Source organism: Schistocerca piceifrons, chromosome 4, assembly GCF_021461385.2.
Source record: "Schistocerca piceifrons isolate TAMUIC-IGC-003096 chromosome 4, iqSchPice1.1, whole genome shotgun sequence".
Lineage (NCBI taxonomy): Eukaryota > Metazoa > Arthropoda > Insecta > Orthoptera > Acrididae > Schistocerca > Schistocerca piceifrons.
Window position 1 is genome coordinate 292,795,832 of NC_060141.1, and position 20,504 is coordinate 292,816,335.

The 20,504-nt window shown below is 40.2% G+C and overlaps 1 protein-coding gene across 1 annotated transcript in view; it reads right to left on the reverse strand.

Moving 5' to 3' along the window:
- LOC124796280 (integrin alpha-PS5-like) overlaps positions 1-20,504 on the reverse strand; it is a 566,708-nt gene that overhangs the window by 28,536 nt on the left and 517,668 nt on the right. The gene's annotated exons all lie outside the window — the stretch shown is intronic.

Consider the following 20,504-nt stretch of genomic DNA (forward strand, 5'->3'; position numbering starts at 1 on the left):
CAGAATATGAAATATTGTAATTAAAATGAGGGATTTGGCTCAGATATGCTCTAGAATAGAAGAGAAACAAGAAGACTGAGAAGTAAAAACAATAAGTTGATGAAAATACAGACAGTTGTACAGAAGGCAATCGGCAGTGTTGTGATCAGTTACAACAAATACTTCTAACTTCATAAGAAGTGAAGTACACAGAAACTACCATGATAACCACTACGTGTGTCTAATATAAGATGTCTTACATATTGCTACAGACTTTAAAATCTTGAATTCTCATTCTAATTTTCACAACATCTTTTGTTGACATAGTCCCAGTAATTTGAAGTGTGGGATAGAGTTTGTGGTTATTCGTATGCTTGTGTTCAGTAACAGCAGATTTTATAGATTACTAAGCTTGCTGTGATTCCCATATTTGGTGCAGAGCTTGGAATCAGTTTCAATAGATTCTCCCATGTAATTACTATCACATTCATATGAAATATTACTAATGACGATGGCTCTGAAGTTATGACTACAAACCATCATTCTATGGAGCAACATAAAGTTGGAAAAATCTTAAACAGACATTGGATTAAAACTGTCTTTTGATTTCCTAAGAAAGTCAAAGAGATGTTGTGTCCCGTGAAGGGTAATAATGGTCTCTGAATCCTGATAATTTATAACATTCCATGTGAATGTAACATTTGGCAAAATCACATAATTAAGTAGTGTTATGTTGCACTTTCTATGTGCATGTGTTTACAAACACCCCACCATCAAATATTTCATGCTACACACAAGGGCACTGTGTTTTATACACAGGGTGAATCATCAAAAGCATGCACAGTAAATGTAGTGGAAGTGGAAAGTGCTTTTGATGTGTGGTTTTCAGATTATAATTAAAGATAAACTTTCAAAACGCTGTAGAACACCACTGGTCAGAATGACATCAAATTGCAATGGAATATTATCAGAGGAGGAGGAAAATATATGGCAGAAGAAAAAATAATGTGAAAATTGATCAATAGGTAGTGCTGTATGTGTCAGAATGCATAAATGAAATCACCTGTCATGCGCATGTCCCATTGAAGTTGGTAAAACTCACCAGGTGGAGGATCATGCTTTGCTAGTAAAGCTGTATTACAAGAATGACGACAGTGCACACATCACTCTGCAGAAGTTGCGGACACTAATGGGTTTGAAAAAAGGCATTGGTCTGATGACTGCCATGGGTCTGGGGGAAATAATTTGGAAATTTGAAAAGACAGGTTCTTTTGGTGTGCAGCATGGTAGAGGGATGTCAGTGGAAGCAGTGGCCACAGCAGTGTAGGAGGAGATGAGTGGTGGTATGCAAAGGTGTAGTGCTTGAAAAACTGTCAAAATATTGGAAATATCCATGACCATAGTGCATAAAATCCCACAAAACACTCTTCTTTGCTATCCATTCAATATTACTCATGTGAAAGAGTTGCTTCCTGTTGACCTGTGAGCAAGAGAGACCTTTGCTTTAGAATTTCTCGCTTCCTTGGAAGTGGACAATGATTGGCTGTGGAAGATTTTGTGGATAGACAAAGCCAACTTCTGTCTGACAGGATATGTCAATACACAGAATTGCTGAATATGGGCAACAGGAAATACACATGCAAATCAAACGGTACCACTTCAACCTGAAAATGTTGCTGTGTGGTGTGGGTTTAAGGCGCCATTTATCATAGGGCCATATTTTTTGAAGAGACAGGTGCTTCCAGTTCTATTATCTACACCATCACCGGTAAGTGCTCTGAGTATCTTTTCTAGAACCACATCATTCCTACTCTCCAGCAGCATGAACATGTGGACAGGATCATTTTTATGCAAGATGGCACACCTCTGCACATGCAAATCCACTTAAATAGCTGCTAAAATGCGATTTCAGAAATGCTAGGGTGATCAGCCACCATTTCCCTATAGCCTGGCCATCCCAATCACCCGATCTCAATCTGTGTGACTTCTGGCTGTGAGGCTATCTGAAAGGTGTTGTGTTCAGTGGTCCAATTGCAAACTTAACTGCATTGAAGGCACACATTGAGCAACACATTCTGAACATGACCCCGGAAACACTTCGATCAGTTGTGGAACACGCTGTTTCTGAGTTTCAACTTGTTACAGAAAACGGTGGACAGCATATTGAACATGTTTTACACCAGACACATGGAAATTAATAATCTGATTTGATTTTTATTCATGCTTTTTATGCAGTTTTTGGGTTTATGACACTTAAAAATGGTGTGATTGATGGTTTTTATGTGGCCTTTGGCCTCAGGATAATTAGAAACCAATGTGATTGATGCTTTTTTATGTGGTTTTGGGCCTCAGAACATTAAAAAACTGATTTTTTCCATCTCATGTGATATGACCTTGCCATGGTGGATGAGCTTATGTAACTCACAGTATCACACGTGTACACCCATGTACACTGAGTAGTAGTACAGTTTTTTCAACCTCTAACATGCACCTTAGGATGATTCATCTGCCTTTTGTAGTCAATATCTATTAAATTATGATGATTACAGTGCCATCTATTTCTACATTTAGTAATAATTTATTTTTCTTCTGGCATACATTTTTCACCTTCTCTGATAAGCAATTTGATGTCATTCTGACCAGTTGTGTTATTTCCATAGCAGTTTGAAAGTTTAATTATAATCACTGTATAGTTAGCAAAAAAACAGATTGTAACAATACTTAGAAAAGTCCCCCCCCCCCACCCCCCACCCAATATACACTATTTTAAATGGAACAATGCCTGTAGACATTCACAGACTAAAATTTCAGCCATGTTTGTTGCAGGATTCTAGTGCGAGTCATTTATGTGATGTCATATTTTGAAAAGTTTCCTAACTGACAATTGTTTGTGCCATTCAGCCTGCATAGTTGCTAGGTACAATAACATTATGTTTGCTTAGAGTGTGCTTGTTTGTTCCTTGACTTGATAGTCAGTTGTGTGTGGCAGTCCAAGCAGTAAGTTGTTAGTGGATGATGCAAGTTACCAATGCAGAAAAAGCTGCCTTGCTCATGGTGTTTGAATGGTGTAGTAAAAAGGCAGTTCATTCCTGTATAGTGTATGTGGCAAGATATCCCAACAGGTGTCAACCATCTCAGCAATTATTTATCAACCTCATCAATCAGTTATGTGAAAGTAGTAGGGTAACCGAGTCAATGTAACGAATGGAAACAAGTAATGACAGAAGAGGGGCAAATTAATGTTACCACTGCTGTTGCAATTGATCCACATGTTAGCTCCTGTGCAGTCACATAAGAAAGTGGCACAAGCCAGGCAAGTAGCTTACACATTCTCCATTGACATAAGCTCCATCCCTATCACATCTCTCCCCATCAAGAGCTTCAGGGAAATAATTGTGAGAATCATGTTAACTTCTGTATATGGGTATTAAGACAGAATACTCCAGATGTATCGTGTATCTTGTTTAGTGATGAAGTCACACATACCAATCACAGTCAAACAAACCAGCAAAACATGCACTATTGGTCTGCTGACAAACCCTGTAAGCTTTGTTGGGTGGAACATAAGAATCTATGGAGTGTAAATGTGTAATGTGGAGTAGTGGACCATCAGCTCATAGGCCTATTTTTCAAAGATGGAAAAATGTACACACCAAGTATTGCAGCCTTCTAACAGACCATCTTCCATGGATGCTAGAAGATGTTCCTCTGTAGACTAGAATGAAGCTGTGGCACCAAAGAGATAGCCATACAGCCCATAGTTCATGAAGTATCACAGTATGTCTTCAAAAATGATTCCCAAATCATTGGACTGGATGCAGACACATACCTTGGCCAGCCTGTGACCCAGATTTGATGCTTGTAGATGTTTTTCTGTGGTGAAAGCTGAAAGATGCTGTCTACAAGGACGTACTAACTACACCCAATGGAATGCAACGACATACTGCTGCAGTCTGCTAGGATATCTCCTCTGAAATGCTAGTACACATGCAGCAGTCATTCCCTACTAGACTGGACATGTGTATTGCCACTGCCAATGATCATTTCTGAACACAACTTGTGATGGTCAATTGTCTTGTTACTGATCAGAATCCACATAACTAGTGTATGCACTTGTGTTGTTCTTTAGTGGGTGCTACTAATGGTATTGTACAAGTGTCAGTGTGGCAACTTAAAATATAATGATATTTTGTAAAGGACTTGCTCTAGAATCCTGCAACAAACACCACTGACATTCTAATTTACTCTACATTTAGTCTGTCAGTGTTAACAGGCATTGTTCTAATTAAAAAGGTGTATCTCTGGCCAAAAATACACGTTCTAAGTATTATTATGGTCTAGAATGAGATTTTCATTCTGCAGCGGAGTGTGCGCTGATATCTGCCAGGAAGTTTCATTATTATGGTCTGTTTATTGGCTAACAATAGAAGCCCCTGACCGTCAATCCATTCTGTGAAAACCACACAACAACAGCTCTCCAATTCCAAAACATTTTCGGTGCAAGTGTTAGGTAAATCATCCTGTATATGTGTTTTTGTTTTGTTATTCTCTGATTATGCTTTTTATATTTTATATCTTCCATGCATGAAATCAGGAAGTGCATAGTTTTGAGATAACTTGATGTTTTTGTTACCTGCATGTTATGTCTTTTTGAAGTAAAAGCTTGATTGATTGAACAAGCCTTTTTATTTTTCGCTGTCTGCTATGGCTGCAGCTACTGTTAATTGCTGTGGGAGATTTTTTTAGTCTTGTTTCATCTATCAGTAAACACAAGTTCCAATAATCAAATCACAGTCTGCACAGCTTGCACTGACATAACAGTAGCTGCATGAGACAGTGTGCTAAATGCATTTCCCATTGTTGTACCAACCTCAGTGGCAAATGAAGTACAGTGGTATTTTATCTTGAAAATACATGGATTCTAGCCCATTCTTAAAACAACTGGGCTCAATAGTTAAAGAGGCAATGGCAGTTAGAAAGTGCATTATAATTTTCAATAAACATACGGGAAAAAAGAAATTGTGAATGACTTCACATTGCACACACCAAGTAATCTCTGGCCACAGTGGACACTGCTACATCAGTTACATCTGTTTGATTCTATTACCTCATTGATAGTCAGTTGTTTTACTGATGAAGACAATGGAGGATATTGTCAAAAGCCTGGATTTCTGTATGGAACTACTGTGACAAGAAACAAATCCATCATGAGAGACTTCATTGTTTCAGTGTTAAACCGTTATCATATTAAAACATGAAAAGTTACTGTTTATGTGGTGGGAGTAAGTTAAGGACTCAACTAACCTAATAGATGAGAAAGGTTTTATTTAATATAAGCTTAATACATGTTTGGCTAATGATGAAATACACATTTTTTGAGAACAACTTGTCCATGTGGCTTAAAATCACTTTTACAGCTGGTGTTAGACACATTACTGAGAACCACATATACATATGGAAATTGGAATATTATTAAACAAGAAACAAACAAAAATAGTGATGTGATGAAACTGGGCCCCAGAAAATAGCTTGGCCACAAGCCGTGACTCTTTCACATCACTGTCCAACAAATACAGTAGTTTATTCCTGACAATGGCAGGAGATTTTGCTACCAATAATAAACAACCAAGTACAGATACATTTAGTCGAAGAACTTATATGAAACCAAATATAGTAATTACTTCCTGACAACAGCAATAAACATCACAACCACTAATAAAGAAAATAAGTCACATTTAGTTTACTCGTGTAGTCAATGCATGCATGCTTTGGCAGTAGACATTAGCTCAAAAAAATACAACTTCTAACAATTTAACAAAATTCATCAAGTCACTAAAAAGCAATTATTATGATGGTGTTTCAAGTAGAATATTAAAATACTGAACTGACTTGACAGGATCACATGTAAGCTATTTTGTAATATATTCAATGACTCAGGACATATTCCCTGACAGGCAGAATAGGGCATTACAGTCGGCAACACCTATATGAGACAACAAGTGTCTGGCACAATTCTTATATTGGTTACTGCTGCTACAATGGTAGGTTATCAAGATTTAAGTGATTTGGAACATGGTGTTATTGTTGGCACATGAGCAATGGGACACAGCATCTCTGAGGTAGTGATGAAGTGGAGATTTTCAGGTGCATCTATATCATGAGTGTACTGTGAAATCAGGAATCAGATAAAACATCAAATCTCCAACACTACCGTTAGCAGAAAAGATCTTGCAAGAACAGGAGAATTGTTCAACATGACAGAAGTGCAACCTTTCTGCAAATTGCTGCAGATTTCAGTGCTGGGCAACCAACAAGTGTCAGCGTGCAAACCATAAAACAAAACATCATTGTTATGGGTTTTCAGAGCTGAAGGCCCACTCATGTACCCTTGATGACTGCAAGACACAAAGATTCATGCCTCACCTGCACCCGTCAACACTGACATTGGATTGTTGATGACTGGAAACATGTTTCCTGTCAGACAAGTCTTATTTTAAATTGTATCGAACAGATGGACATGTATGGGTATGGAGACACCCTCATGAATCCATGGACCCTGCATGTCAGCAGGAACTATTGAAGCTGAGAAGCTCTGTAATGGTGTGGGGCATACACAGTTTGAGTGATATGGGCCCCCTGATACATCTAGACATGACTCTGACAGGTGACGCATACGTAAGCATCCTGTCTGATCACCTGCATCCATTCATGTTCATTGTGCAATACGATGGGCTTGGGAAATTCCAGCAGGACAATGCCAGACCATACATTGTCCAGAGTTGCTCCAGGAACACTTTTCTGAGTTTAAACAGTCCCACTGGCCACCAAACTCCCCAGACATAAACATTATTGAGCATAGCTGGGCTACCTTGCAGTGTTCTGTTCAGTCAGAAGAGATCTCCACCCCCTTATACTCATGGATTTATGGAAAGCCCTGCAGGATTCACGGTGCCAGTTCACTCCAGCTGTACTTCAGACATTAGTCAAGTACATGCCATGTCATGTTGCGGCACTTCTGCAGGATCGCAGGGGCCCTACATGATATTAGGCAGGTTTACCAGTTTCCTTGGCTCTTCAGTGTAAATATGCTTTAGTAACACCCCAAAGTGAAGATAAACGAACTAACCCTAATTATAGATCTACTTCACTACTTCACTCCTTGCACTCATTTCAAGTTGTTGTTGTTTTTTTTTTTTTTTTTTTTTTAAATTAAATACTGATTAAATTCACTGAGCAGAACTTCCTATGTCCTCTTAGTTTGACTTTCATGATGGATTCTCCACAAAGAAAACAATACTAGTCCTCACAGGTGAAGTCCTGGCAGAGCTAAATAAAAAAAAATTATCCAATTAACATGTTTTGTGACTATGCGAAGATTCTGATTGTGTGGATCATAAAATTTACCTGGGAAGCAAATGTATTATGACAATAGTGATATCCCTCTTATGTGGTTGAAGTCACACTCATAATAGAAATTAGAGAATAGCTTTCACATATAGTGTTACATGCATGGCACAAACCTCAGAATGGGGTTCAACAATGATTGTTGTTGGGCCCTCCCTTGTTCATAACGTACATAAATGATCTTTCAATGACTTCAAGGAACAACTAAAAATTAAAGAATCTGCTGATGATACAAGCACACTAATAAACAGCAGCACTCAAAAATGTACCCAGACATGGCTCTTATGATAGGTAAACATAACTACAAATGTTTCACAAATAACAATTTAGCTTTTGATCTTACAAACTCTCATATTATGCTATTTCAAAAAAGCAAAAATGATCTGCACTCACCAAAAGTAGGCATTAATTGTCTTAAAGCAAATGAAACAACTAAGTAAATGTAAAATTTCTTGGAGTCCAGTATGCTACCAAGTTAAAATGTAATCACACAATGGAAAATACAGGATAGAATAATGGCAATACTATGGAAAAGATAGATTCCTACTCACACAGTGAGTTATAGGCAAGGGCAATGAAAAGAGTGCTGCATATTTGAGGTTTTGGACACAAGGCCTTCTTCTAAAGTAGAAAAAACACAAAAGAGTGCTGTATATTTGAGGCTTTGGACAAAAGGCCTTCTTCTAAAGTAGAAAAAACACAAAAGAGTGCTGTATATTTGAGGCTTTGGACAAAAGGCCTTCTTCTAAAGTAGAAAAAACACAAAAGTTCACACAGGCACAACTCACACATGCTTGGCCACTATCTCCGGCAGTTCGACCTCAGCAGCCAGAGACAGTGGTAATGTATCTGGGAGTTGTGCTTGTGTGAATGTGTGTGTGTGTTTCCACTTTAGAAAAAAGCCTTGTGGCTGAAAGCACAAATGTACAGCAGTCTTTTTGTTGTCTCTGTCTGTATCTCAACTTCTCCTTAGTCAGTAGCAATATATTCTTTCACTCTCATTAAAATGTAATCAGCATACAGATAAACTATGCTACAAACTCAGCTCAGCATGTTTTGCCCTTGGAAGCATATCATTCATTCTTTCATTTTTTCTCATATGTTCTGCAGATGTCATAATGAAGATGAGCCTTCAGACATTTAAAATGGCTTAAGTAACAAACACCACTGGTTACTTCTGAACTGCTGATTATCTCACTAGAAATTTACTGTTGCATATTCCAATAAAAAGTTCAACTATCCACATTTTTGGACGAACTACATTTTCATGAAAATTACCTACATTATGAGAAAGAGCACATTAAAAATAAAACTCTGAACAATAAATCCAAGCCAAACTCATCCTCATTAATATATCTTCTTTATTTACATATGTTACTTGTATGTTAATAATATTATGAAAAGAATATATAACTATTCATCAAATTTATCAAAGTGTAATGAGGGCATGGCACATCTGTTTCAAGAGTCAACATCAGGCACAAGTGATTCAGGGAAGGACAGATGTTTTTGGCCAATGATGCATGGTCTGGAATGCCATGTATCATTACCATTACCATTAGCCAGTAAGCAGATGCCCTTATTATAGAAGACTGGTGAATTACAGTGTCAGCAACTGCCCCAGAGGTCAGGCTGAGAGTCAGAATCACAATACACATGCAGTGCCATCAGAACCTTTGTGCCATTATTCCATGACTTCCCTCTTGTGCTCCTTCCACTATAAGGTAATACGCTACACCCATTTGCTCTTCTTCTTCTTCTCCTTCTTCTTCTTCTTCTTCTTCCTTTTTTTTAAGTCTCCTTTCTCTAAGCATTCTTACAGCAACCATATCTTATTATGTAGGCAGTGGCATTATGATCCCTCCAGAGGTTTTCATTTTACACCCTCTGGCTCATTTCTTTTTTAATGTAACTTATGCATACGTACTTCACAAGTCACCATGGTGAATGATGGAGGGTATCTTGTACCACTAGTAGTCATTTCCTTTCCAGTTCCACTAGCAAACAGAGTGAGGGAAAAATGGCTGCCTATATGCCTCTCTACAAGCACAAATTTCTCTTACTTAATCTTCATGGTCCTTATGCAAAATGTATATTATGCTAAAACAAATAAATCAGAACTGTGTGTGTCCTGTCCTTTCCTACAGTGCTGCTTCATTTTTTGTCACGTGAAATCCTGTGCTCCTAAGAGCTTCTGTTTCATGCTTTTACTCTATGAAGTTTTGCTGCTGTGTTATCATCTTTGTAGATATTAAAGGGAGAAGATCAATGTTAGTAAAATTTTTGTGTTCTTGCTATAAAAATAAATCCTAAGTTCACTACAACAGGTTATGGGCCCAGTTAGAAAGCTTCAGGTTGTGAGAATTATACTATTCTTTCACTAGACTATTTTTCCATTTACTACAACATTCACAAGACAGCAAGATTTGTGGAATAGCAGACACAACACTTCAGTTGAACGATAACAGAGATCTCACAAATATTCCCAAGTCATCAAGTGAAGATCAGTGAAAGACACAGAAATAGCATATTCAACTTTGACTACGGGAACATTCTCTTTATTCAATTAGAATGATACACACCAGTGTCTGTCATTAGCAGAAAGAGACAAACTGTCTGACCCCTATCAGTGCTGACAACGGGACAATGCTTGGGCAGCACATATCATTGGAATGTTGCAAAAGATGTGTGATGCAAAAGAGTTTTGGTACACTCTTACATCAATATATGAACGATCTCCTTGCATCAGCTGTATACTGTGTTCAACTGTTTCTTTGAAACATCAAAAGATGACATCACATCTATAACAAAACAAATATCACTACTCATGAACATTTTCCATGACTTATGCAGTGAACTGAATACAATTAATCCAAATGCAACTTTGCCTCTTTACTGCTTCAGCAATGAATATCAGTTTTACTGGTCAAACTGGTATCATATTACTGAATCTGAATATATTACAAAGCTTCTTATTGAGAATTTACATCTGAGTCAAAATTCCGTATGTACAGACACAGCTGGTGCTTTCTTTGCAAAATCAAAGTCAGATGAGCAACATCAAAAACAAAAGAAATTTGCAACAGAGTGTAATAAGTCCAAGAAGACAGAAAGAAATGGCATTTTACCATGTTTGAAAAGTTTCCAATTTCACAATTGTACAACCAGCTGGCAATAAAGTTATTTCTGCACAAGGGACTGACAGTGCTTATATTGAAAAATTCAGAAACAAAAGGTTGAAACCTGCTTTGCTTGAAAATGTCTGGTATGTTCTTGATGTCAGACAGCAAATTTTCTCTGTCTGTCCAGATGAACAATGTGGATATAATGTGACTTTCGATAACAAAGGTATTATCATTTGGGGACACAGTGAAATAGTCACAACAGGAAGACTAGTTGGTTCAATATACATTATGAACACACGAGTTTGTCATCAGGATTCAAAAATAATGATTAATTGAGCAACTTCAGAAGAACAACTACAATGTTGGCATGAGAGACTCAGTCATCAAGATACACATCATGTATGAGAGGTGCTCTGTTGCTTCGGTATATCACTTGAGTGCCCTGATACCACATCATTTTGTGATGGATGTGTTCTTGGCAAATCCCACCACAAACCATTTAGCCATCACATGGATTGTCTACAAACTGTTAGCTAGTTGATAAATGCAGATGTCAATGTACCAACGTCTACTTACTCAATAAATGGTTTTCATTACTACATGATAGTCAAAGATGATTATTCTCATTTCATTTTGATATATTTCACATGAAAATATCTTAATTGACTGACAAATGGAAAATATTTTTGAAGGAGTGTGACGCTGTTGATCATAAGGTAAAAGTGTTTCAGTCTGACAGTGGAGGACAGTTTAATTGTAACATGGTGGCTGCAGTGCTATGAGACTGTGGTATTGAGTTTTATCTTACATATCCAGACACTTCAGAGCAAAATGATGTTGCCTAGCAAGTAAATTGACTTACTGGCAAATTGACTTATAGTTAAATTAGCTCACTCAATGTTAACATCTAACAAGCTACCCCAACCATTTTGAGCTCATGAACATAACACAAACATTTCTTTAGTCAATCACGCTGGGCAGTCAAGTGCTGAAGGTAAAACACCTTTCGAATTGTGGACTGGCAACATTTTGACAGTTTCTGCTATCAACACATTTTTGGATCAAAATGCAATGTTTATCTGTCAAAGAAATTTCATTCTAAGTTCAATGACAAAGCTATATCTCGCCATTTCAGTTCCTACATGAATGATACTGATGGTTACAAGGTGTGGATTCCATCATCAAAATATCATGTGATGAAATCACACAGTGTAGATTTTTGACCAGAAAAGCTATGTAGAACTGGAAATTTGATTGAGTTGGAATTCAATTCCACATCTGAAGAAATAAAAGAGAAATATGAGTCTACAATTGATCAAATTGAGACTAGTCACCAAGAATACTCAAATGAGGGTTCAACTGGTCAACTGTAGAATGGGATACAACTCATTGGCTTTGACCAATGATATCATATTTTACTCATAGATATTAATTTCTTTATTTTTGAGCCATCAGTTATCTTCTGTGGTGAAGTGTCATAATGAAAAATACACTCCTGGAAATTGAAATAAGAACACCGTGAATTCATTGTCCCAGGAAGGGGAAACTTTATTGACACATTCCTGGGGTCAGATACATCACATGATCACACTGACAGAACCACAGGCACATAGACACAGGCAACAGAGCATGCACAATGTCGGCACTAGTACAGTGTATATCCACCTTTCGCAGCAATGCAGGCTGCTATTCTCCCATGGAGACGATCGTAGAGATGCTGGATGTAGTCCTGTGGAACGGCTTGCCATGCCATTTCCACCTGGCGCCTCAGTTGGACCAGCGTTCATGCTGGACGTGCAGACCGCGTGAGACGACGCTTCATCCAGTCCCAAACATGTTCAATGGGGGACAGATCCGGAGATCTTGCTGGCCAGGGTAGTTGACTTACACCTTCTAGAGCACGTTGGGTGGCACGGGATACATGCAGACGTGCATTGTCCTGTTGGAACAGCAAGTTCCCTTACCGGTCTAGGAATGGTAGAACGATGGGTTCGATGACGGTTTGGATGTACCGTGCACTACTCAGTGTCCCCTCGACGATCACCAGTGGTGTACGGCCAGTGTAGGAGATCGCTCCCCACACCATGATGCCGGGTGTTGGCCCTGTGTGCCTCGGTCCTATGCAGTCCTGATTGTGGCGCTCACCTGCATGGCGCCAAACGTGCATACGACCATCATTGGCACCAAGGCAGAAGCGACTCTCATCGCTGAAAACAACACGTCTCCATTCGTCCCTCCATTCACGCCTGTCGCGACACCACTGGAGGCGGGCTGCACGATGTTGGGGCGTGAGCGGAAGACGGCCTAACGGTGTGCGGGACCGTAGCCCAGCTTCATGGAGACGGTTGCGAATGGTCCTCACCGATACCCCAGGAGCAACAGTGTCCCTAATTTGCTGGGAAGTGGCGGTGCGGTCCCCTAAGGCACTGCGTAGGATCCTACGGTCTTGGCGTGCATCCGTGCGTCGCTGCGGTCCAGTCCCAGGTCGACGGACACGTGCACCTTCCGCCGACCACTGGCGACAACATCGATGTACTGTGGAGACCTCACGCCCCACGTGTTGAGCAATTCGGCGGTACGTCCACCCGGCCTCCCGCATGCCCACTATACGCCCTCGCTCAAAGTCCGTCAACTGCACATACGGTTCACGTCCACGCTGTCGCGGCATGGTACCAGTGTTAAAGACTGCGATGGAGCTCCGTATGCCATGGCAAACTGGCTGACACTGACGGCGGCGGTGCATAAATGCTGCGCAGCTAGCGCCATTCGACGGCCAACACCGCGGTTGCTGGTGTGTCCGCTGTGCCGTGCGTGTGATCATTGCTTGTACAGCCCTCTCGCAGTGTCCGGAGCAAGTATGGTGGGTCTGACACACCGGTGTCAATGTGTTCTTTTTTCCATTTCCAGGAGTGTAGAAATAAACGAATGTGTTATTAAGAGACAGAGATTGTGTGCACTTTTTATCATTTGTAATTTTAAATCCTTAGTGTACATGTTTTGAATTATAGCATTGTCTGATAGTGAGTCATTCCAATTGCTGTTTCCTCTGCAATGGATTCATATCTTGAACTACTTACATCAAATGAAGCTTGGAATACCAGTACTAGCAAAAGCAAAAAAAGCACTGTATGGTACATTGGCATTCTGTACCTCAGCTGAACAATGAAGGTGGAATCCTATTCTTCAGCTGACCTATATATATCAACTGAAGTACAGGATACAAATTTTATGTTTGTCACTTTTTTGCCTACACTGGTAGCAGTATCCTATTCCTCAGTTGCTTATATGGGTCAACTGAAGTGCAAGATACAAATTTTACATTTGTTGCTTTTTTCGCCTCCACCAGTACTAGTATCATATTCTCCAGGTGACTTATATAGGTCAATTGAAATACAGGACACAAATTTTACCTTTGTTGCTTTTTCTTCCCTTCAGTAGCACTAGTACCTTATTCTTCAGTTGACTTACATAGGACAACTGAAGTACAGGATACAAATTTTACATTTGTCGCTTTTCTTATATTCGCTAGTGTTAGTACCCTACTCATCAGTTGACCTACATAGGTTAACTGAAGGATGAGATACCAGCGATAGTGAAAGCAAAAAAAAAGTGACATGCATAACACTCTCATGGAGTACTTCAGTTGACATTATACAAATTTTACATATGTCAATTTTTTCTCCTTTGCTTGTACTAATATCAACTGAAGAATGGGATATGAAAAAGGGAACAAATGCTAAATTTGTATCATGTACTTCAGTTGATCTATATAGTTCACCTGAGGAATAGGACACTAGTAGTAGTGAAGGTGAAGAAAGTGACACACATAAAATTTGTGCACTGTACTTCAGGTAACCTGTGTAGGTGAACTGAAGAACAGGATAGTAGTACTGGCGAAGTAAAAATTATCACTATACCTTAATAGTATCCTGATCTTTAGTTGACCTACATAGTGAAAGATATGAATCAACTGCCGAGGAAACAGCAATTTGAACAGCTCTCTATCAGACAATGATGTAATTCAAAACATGTACACAACTGATTTAAAATTACCACAAGTGACAAAAAACATACACAATATCTGTCTCTTAATATCACATTCATTCATTTCCATTTACAATTATGAAGCTTTGCTGGAGAAGATAAGCAATTTACTATCTATGGTCCAAAAATAAACCAATTAATGTCTATAACTATAACTTGATATCACTGGCCAAAGCCAACAAGTAATATCCCATTCTTCAGTAGACCCCATTCAAAATATGAATTTAGAAGACATATGTACATGATCTGTTTTCTCTGTACTACAGTTGTTTGTTTTTCAACATTTACATCTACATCTACATCTACATTGATACTCCGCAAGCCACCCAACGGTGTGTGGCGGAGGGCACTTTACGTGCCACTGTCATTACCTCCCTTTCCTGTTCCAGTCGCGTATGGTTCGCGGGAAGAACGACTGTCTGAAAGGCTCTGTGCGCGCTCTAGTCTCTCTAATTTTACGTTCGTGATCTCCTCGGGAGGTATAAGTAGGGGGAAGCAATATATTCGATACCTCATCCAGAAACGCACCCTCTCGAAACCTGGCGAGCAAGTTATACCGCGATGCAGAGCGCCTCTCTTGCAGAGTCTGCCACTTGAGTTTATTAAACATCTCCGTAACGCTATCACGGTTACCAAATAACCCGGTAACGAAACGCGCCGCTTTTCTTTGGATCTTCTCTATCTCTTCCGTCAACCCGACCTGGTACGGATCCCACACTGATGAGCAATACTCAAGTATAGGTCGAACGAGTGTTTTGTAAGCCACCTCCTTTGTTGATGGACTACATTTTCTAAGCACTCTCCCAATGAATCTCAACCTGGTTTCCGCCTTACAAACAATTAATTTTATATGATCATTCCACTTCAAATCGTTCCGCACGCATACTCCCAGATATTTTACAGACGTAACTGCTACCAGTGTTTGTTCCGCTATCATATAATCATACAATAAAGGATCCTTCTTTCTATGTATTCGCAACACATTACATTTACCTATACTTCTAGATCTCTGCAATGTATCATCTGTGGTAACTTATGATGTATTTGGTCAAAGATAACGGGTTGTATCCCATTCTTCAGTATTCCCCAAATGAGTTACCAAATCAACATCCAGTTAATAAAACATGGGTGGCACCCATTCCATACCAAGAATTCCTTTCCGTCCAGCCTGGTCACCTGTGTTTGTCACATCTGCATTGACAAGCAGTCCCTCTCAGAATACACTGAGGGTCTCACTGAAGACTTCACTGACCATAATTATTCTCCCAATAAGTAATGCAACACATTTTTTTCTGAAAGCAGATTGGTTTTATTTAGCATTCCAATACACCAGTCTTTTGGATACAAAACTACATTTTTCAATATAATCTTCATTCAATGCATCCGCCTCACACCACCTTCCTGGGAGGGCCTATATACTCACATGGTACCACTTCACTGCTAAACGTTGGAGCAAATATGTATCATGCCACATCAATAACCTTCCTGTCATCCATGTACTGCTTCCCATGGAGTGCATCCTTCATTGGGCCAAACTGACAAGAGTTGGAAGGTCTGAGATCTGGGCTGTAAGATGGATGAGGAAGAACAATCCAATGAAGTTTATGAGCTCCTCCTGGGTGTCCATTGGGTACCCAGATTTGTGTGAGGCCTTGTGTCATCATGGAGAAGGAGAAGTTCATTTATATTTTTGTGGTGATGAACATGCTGATGTTCTTTCTTCAATTTCCTGAGGGTAGCACACCTGTGTGCCACCGGCCAGCATGTGGGAGATCAAACAGATTTGTGTGACATTATTCCAAAGATGACAGAAGCCTTGCCCAAAAATTCACCATGTTTTTGTTCACTGCCAGGTCTCATTAGACATTCTGCTAGTGCATGTGAGTAACTGGAATAATCTAGTTTTCTGCCCAAAAAAATAAAAAAAGTTCAAGAAAGCTCAATTACAGTTCTTGGCTTGGAATGCACCTCCATTACAGGTGCTATTTTGTAGGCTACATATTGGGATACTATCAATTAGAACTTCATGAAACTCTAGAGGGCTGAAAGGGGAAAATTTCGTGATGGCCCACAAGAAATTCCACTTTTTTTTTTTTTTTTTTTTCAAAAGAAATTTCCCAAGGAAAGATTAATTGTATCACTTATTGACTGCCCCTTATAGTTTGCCACTGGCTCATGTTTTCCAAGAACTTGAGTTGTCTTGTAGAACCTTTTCACATTCACAGAATATCATAAACATATTTGTTCCAATACACACCATGTTTTGCCAGTGGTTCACTCTTTTGATAATCAGTCTTCCACTTTTCTATCAATATTTCTACTAGAAAGGGGGATAAAGGTGAGTCCATTGCCAGACTACCTGCCTGCTTATAATTGCTTGATTTAAAGAAGAAATAATTTTGATTTAAACAACATTCCTCTGTGCTAACTATGCTCTGCTGTTCTTCTGGATTACTTTTGTGTAAATACAATGATTATAACATCTACATAACCTTTTACAGAAATGTTCGAGAACAAGTTACATACATCAAAAGTGACTTACATTACATTGTGGTTCTGGAGGAATGTGGATAGGGTGTAGACAACCTTGGTCCACATCAAAAAGATATCCTCAATGAATCTGAACCAGGTGCAGGTTTTGGGATTCTGGGAGGTTAGGGAGGAATCCTCTAGACAGACAATGAATAGGTTACATAGCATGGTGCCAAGTGGGTGCCCATTGACATGCTTCGGATTTGTATGTAGGTATGTCTTCAAACGAGAAATAATTTTGGTTGAGGATATTGTTGCTCATTGTGACCAGGAAGGAGGTTGTAGGTTTGGAATTTGTCACACATTGGTTAAGGTCATGGGCATTATGGATGTTACTGAGGAGGAAGGTAGCATCAATAATGATGAACAGAGTGTCTTGCAGTAAAGGAAATAGGAACTGTGTTGAGTTGGTGGAGGAAATGGTCATTATAGGAGGGCAGGCAATGGGTAATATGCTGAAGTTGTTGGTCCATGAGAGCAGAGTTTCTCTCAGGGGGAACACAGTAACCAGCAACTATGGCACATCCTCTGTGGTTTGTCTTGTTGATGTTAGGAATTGTGTGAAAGGTGGGAGTGTGGTGAGTGGTAGGAGTGAGGAGAGAGACAGATGGAGGGGACAGGTTCTGGAATGGGCTAAGCATATGAGGAGAGACTGGAGATCTTGTTTTATTTCTGCAATGGAGTAACTGTAGCAGGGTTTTTACGTGGATGAATCTGACATCTGGCAGAGTCCTTCAGCCAAATAATCCTCAGACACAAAACCACAGTTGCCGAGTCTCTGTCAGCAGGTAGGGTTATGGGGTTGGGATTAGTATTAGGTGGTGGATTGGGTTCTTCCCACATATGTAATGTTAGCTTCCATATTGAGGGATTTGGGGTACGATGATGGGACAAGGTTTGAGGTTAAGAAATTCTGGAATGTTCTAGGGGGCAATTTGGGGACAGTGGAGGTGGGTCACATCTGGGTGGTAGATGTAATTAGGCCTTTGAGGCAGGGTTTGTCAGCTAGGAGAGTAGGCGAAGGAAGTTTAGAGGCTGTTGTAGAGGTGGTGGGTAGTGGTGCACCTAAGCAGGATTGGAAGGTGAACAAGTTGGAGAGCTTTTTGAGTTGGCGCTGTGCATGCTGCTCTAGTTCCTGGAGGGCAAGACTGTATTGGTACAATCCTCTATCCAATTTTGATCCATCTCCACTGCCCCAAATCACCACCTATTAACATTCCAGAATTACTTAACCTCAAACCTTGCCTCAGCGTCATTCCCCCAGTCGCTTAACGTGGAAGTTAACCTTATATCAGCAGAAAGAACTACAAGTCACCACCTAAAAATTGACCGTGACTTGATAATCATACCTACCCACAAATGTTACACTACTGTCATTTTGAACTGCAGGGATTACCTGGCATTAGGGTTCCTCCAGCTGTCAGATTCATCCACCTACGAACACTGCCACAGTGACTCCATTCCAATAATATAACAGGCTCTCCAGTCTCTTCTCAAATCCCTAGGCCTATCCTAGAAGTTCCCACCTAAGTCTACCTCTCTCCTCACCCTTAACACTCCCCTCTCTACTGCCTTCTATGTACTTCATAAAGTCAATAAGCCAAGCCACCCAGGATTTCCCTGTGCCCTCACCAAGAGGATCTTTGTTCTTGTGGTCCAACACCTTCAGGCTATTACCCATAACCTACCATATAGTGTCAAAGACACCAACCATTTCCTCCAACAACTCTACATGGTTCCTATTTCTTTACCACAAGGCAGCCTGTTCATCATAACTAATGTCACTTCCCTTCACACTAACATCCCTAATTCCCGTGGCCTTGCCCTGACTGAACACTACCTATCCCATTGCCCAACTGATTCCAAACCTACTGCTTCCTTCCAGGTCACAATGTCCAACTGTATCTTCATTGACAGTTACTTCAACTTTGAAGGCATCACCTACAAACAAATCTGTGGTAGGGCAATAGGCATCCCCATAGCAACATCCAATGGCAACATATTCATTGGACGTCTAGAAGACTCTGTCGTAACCAGCCAGATTCCCACAGCCCTCAACTGATTAGATTCATTGGTGATATCTTTGTGATCTGGACTAAGGATGAGGACACCCTATCAACATTCCTCCAGAACATCAAAACCTCGCCCATTCACTTTCTTTGATCCTTCTCAACCCAACAAGTCACCTTCTTTGATGCTGACTTCCACCTCAAAGACGTTTCCATCAGTATATCCACCCACATCAAACTTACCAACCACCAGCACCCTCCAATTGGATAGCTTCCACTCATTCCATACCAGGAAGTCTCTTACAAGCAGCCTAGCCAACCATGACTGTCACATCTGTAGTGATGAGCTGTCCATCTCCAATAAACCAAGGGTCTCACTGAGACCAAAATTACCCTCCCAAATTTGTACCGAATCAGATCTCCCAAGCCTTGTCTCTCGATATTCCCACTGTGCAGCCACAAAGATCACTCACCTCATGACTCAGTGCCACCTGAGACTGCAGCAACTGAATCACATTCTGTGCCAGGATTTCTACTGCCTCTCATCATGCCCTGAAATGAGGAATATCCTACTCAATATCCTTACCATCACATCCACAGCGGTATTCCATCACCCACCACACCTATGCAATAACCTTGTCTACCTGTACTCCATCCTTGCTCCCAACCCCTTGCTTCATGGATCATACCCCTGTAATAGAACTAGATCCAAGACCTGTCCCCTACATCCTCCTACCAACCACCACCTGCCCCAGTCTGGTCACAAGCATCACCCATCCCATTGAAGGCAAGACTACCTGTGAAAGCAGTACTGTGATTTGCAAACAAAACTGCAACAACTGTGCTGTGCCCACACCAACCACCCAGGTTGCTTCACCCATGAAGCAGAGTTGTTCGCAGTCCAGCCTCAGACCCAGCAGTCGTGTGTGTGTGTGTGTGTGTGTGTGTGTGTGTGTGTGTGTGTGTGTGTGTGTGTGGTGTGTGTGTGTGTGTGTGTGTGTGTGTGTGTGTGTGTGTGTGTGTGCATGTGCGCATGTGCATGCACATACCACCTTTTTCATAATATTGCCACCATCACTACATGTAGATGCCTCTCATATTGGAGTCTGTGCGACCTACACTGATCTACACTTTCCTTTTAATCTTTGTCAACATATCTGTGTTTCCTCTCTGAGGAAGAAACTATTAGTTCCAGAAGCTATGTACTGTATCATTTCTACTTTTATATGTGTCTACTGGCTAAACATTTGACCACATTTATTAGCTACATATTTTACCTCCTGAAGTTATGCACTGGCCAGAAATTCTGCCTCGTATGTATTAATGGTCTCAGTTGTTCTTCTTTGGAGAGAATACATCTTATCCTGTGGCATTCTTTTCTCTTACACTGACTTCCATTACCTTCAGGACC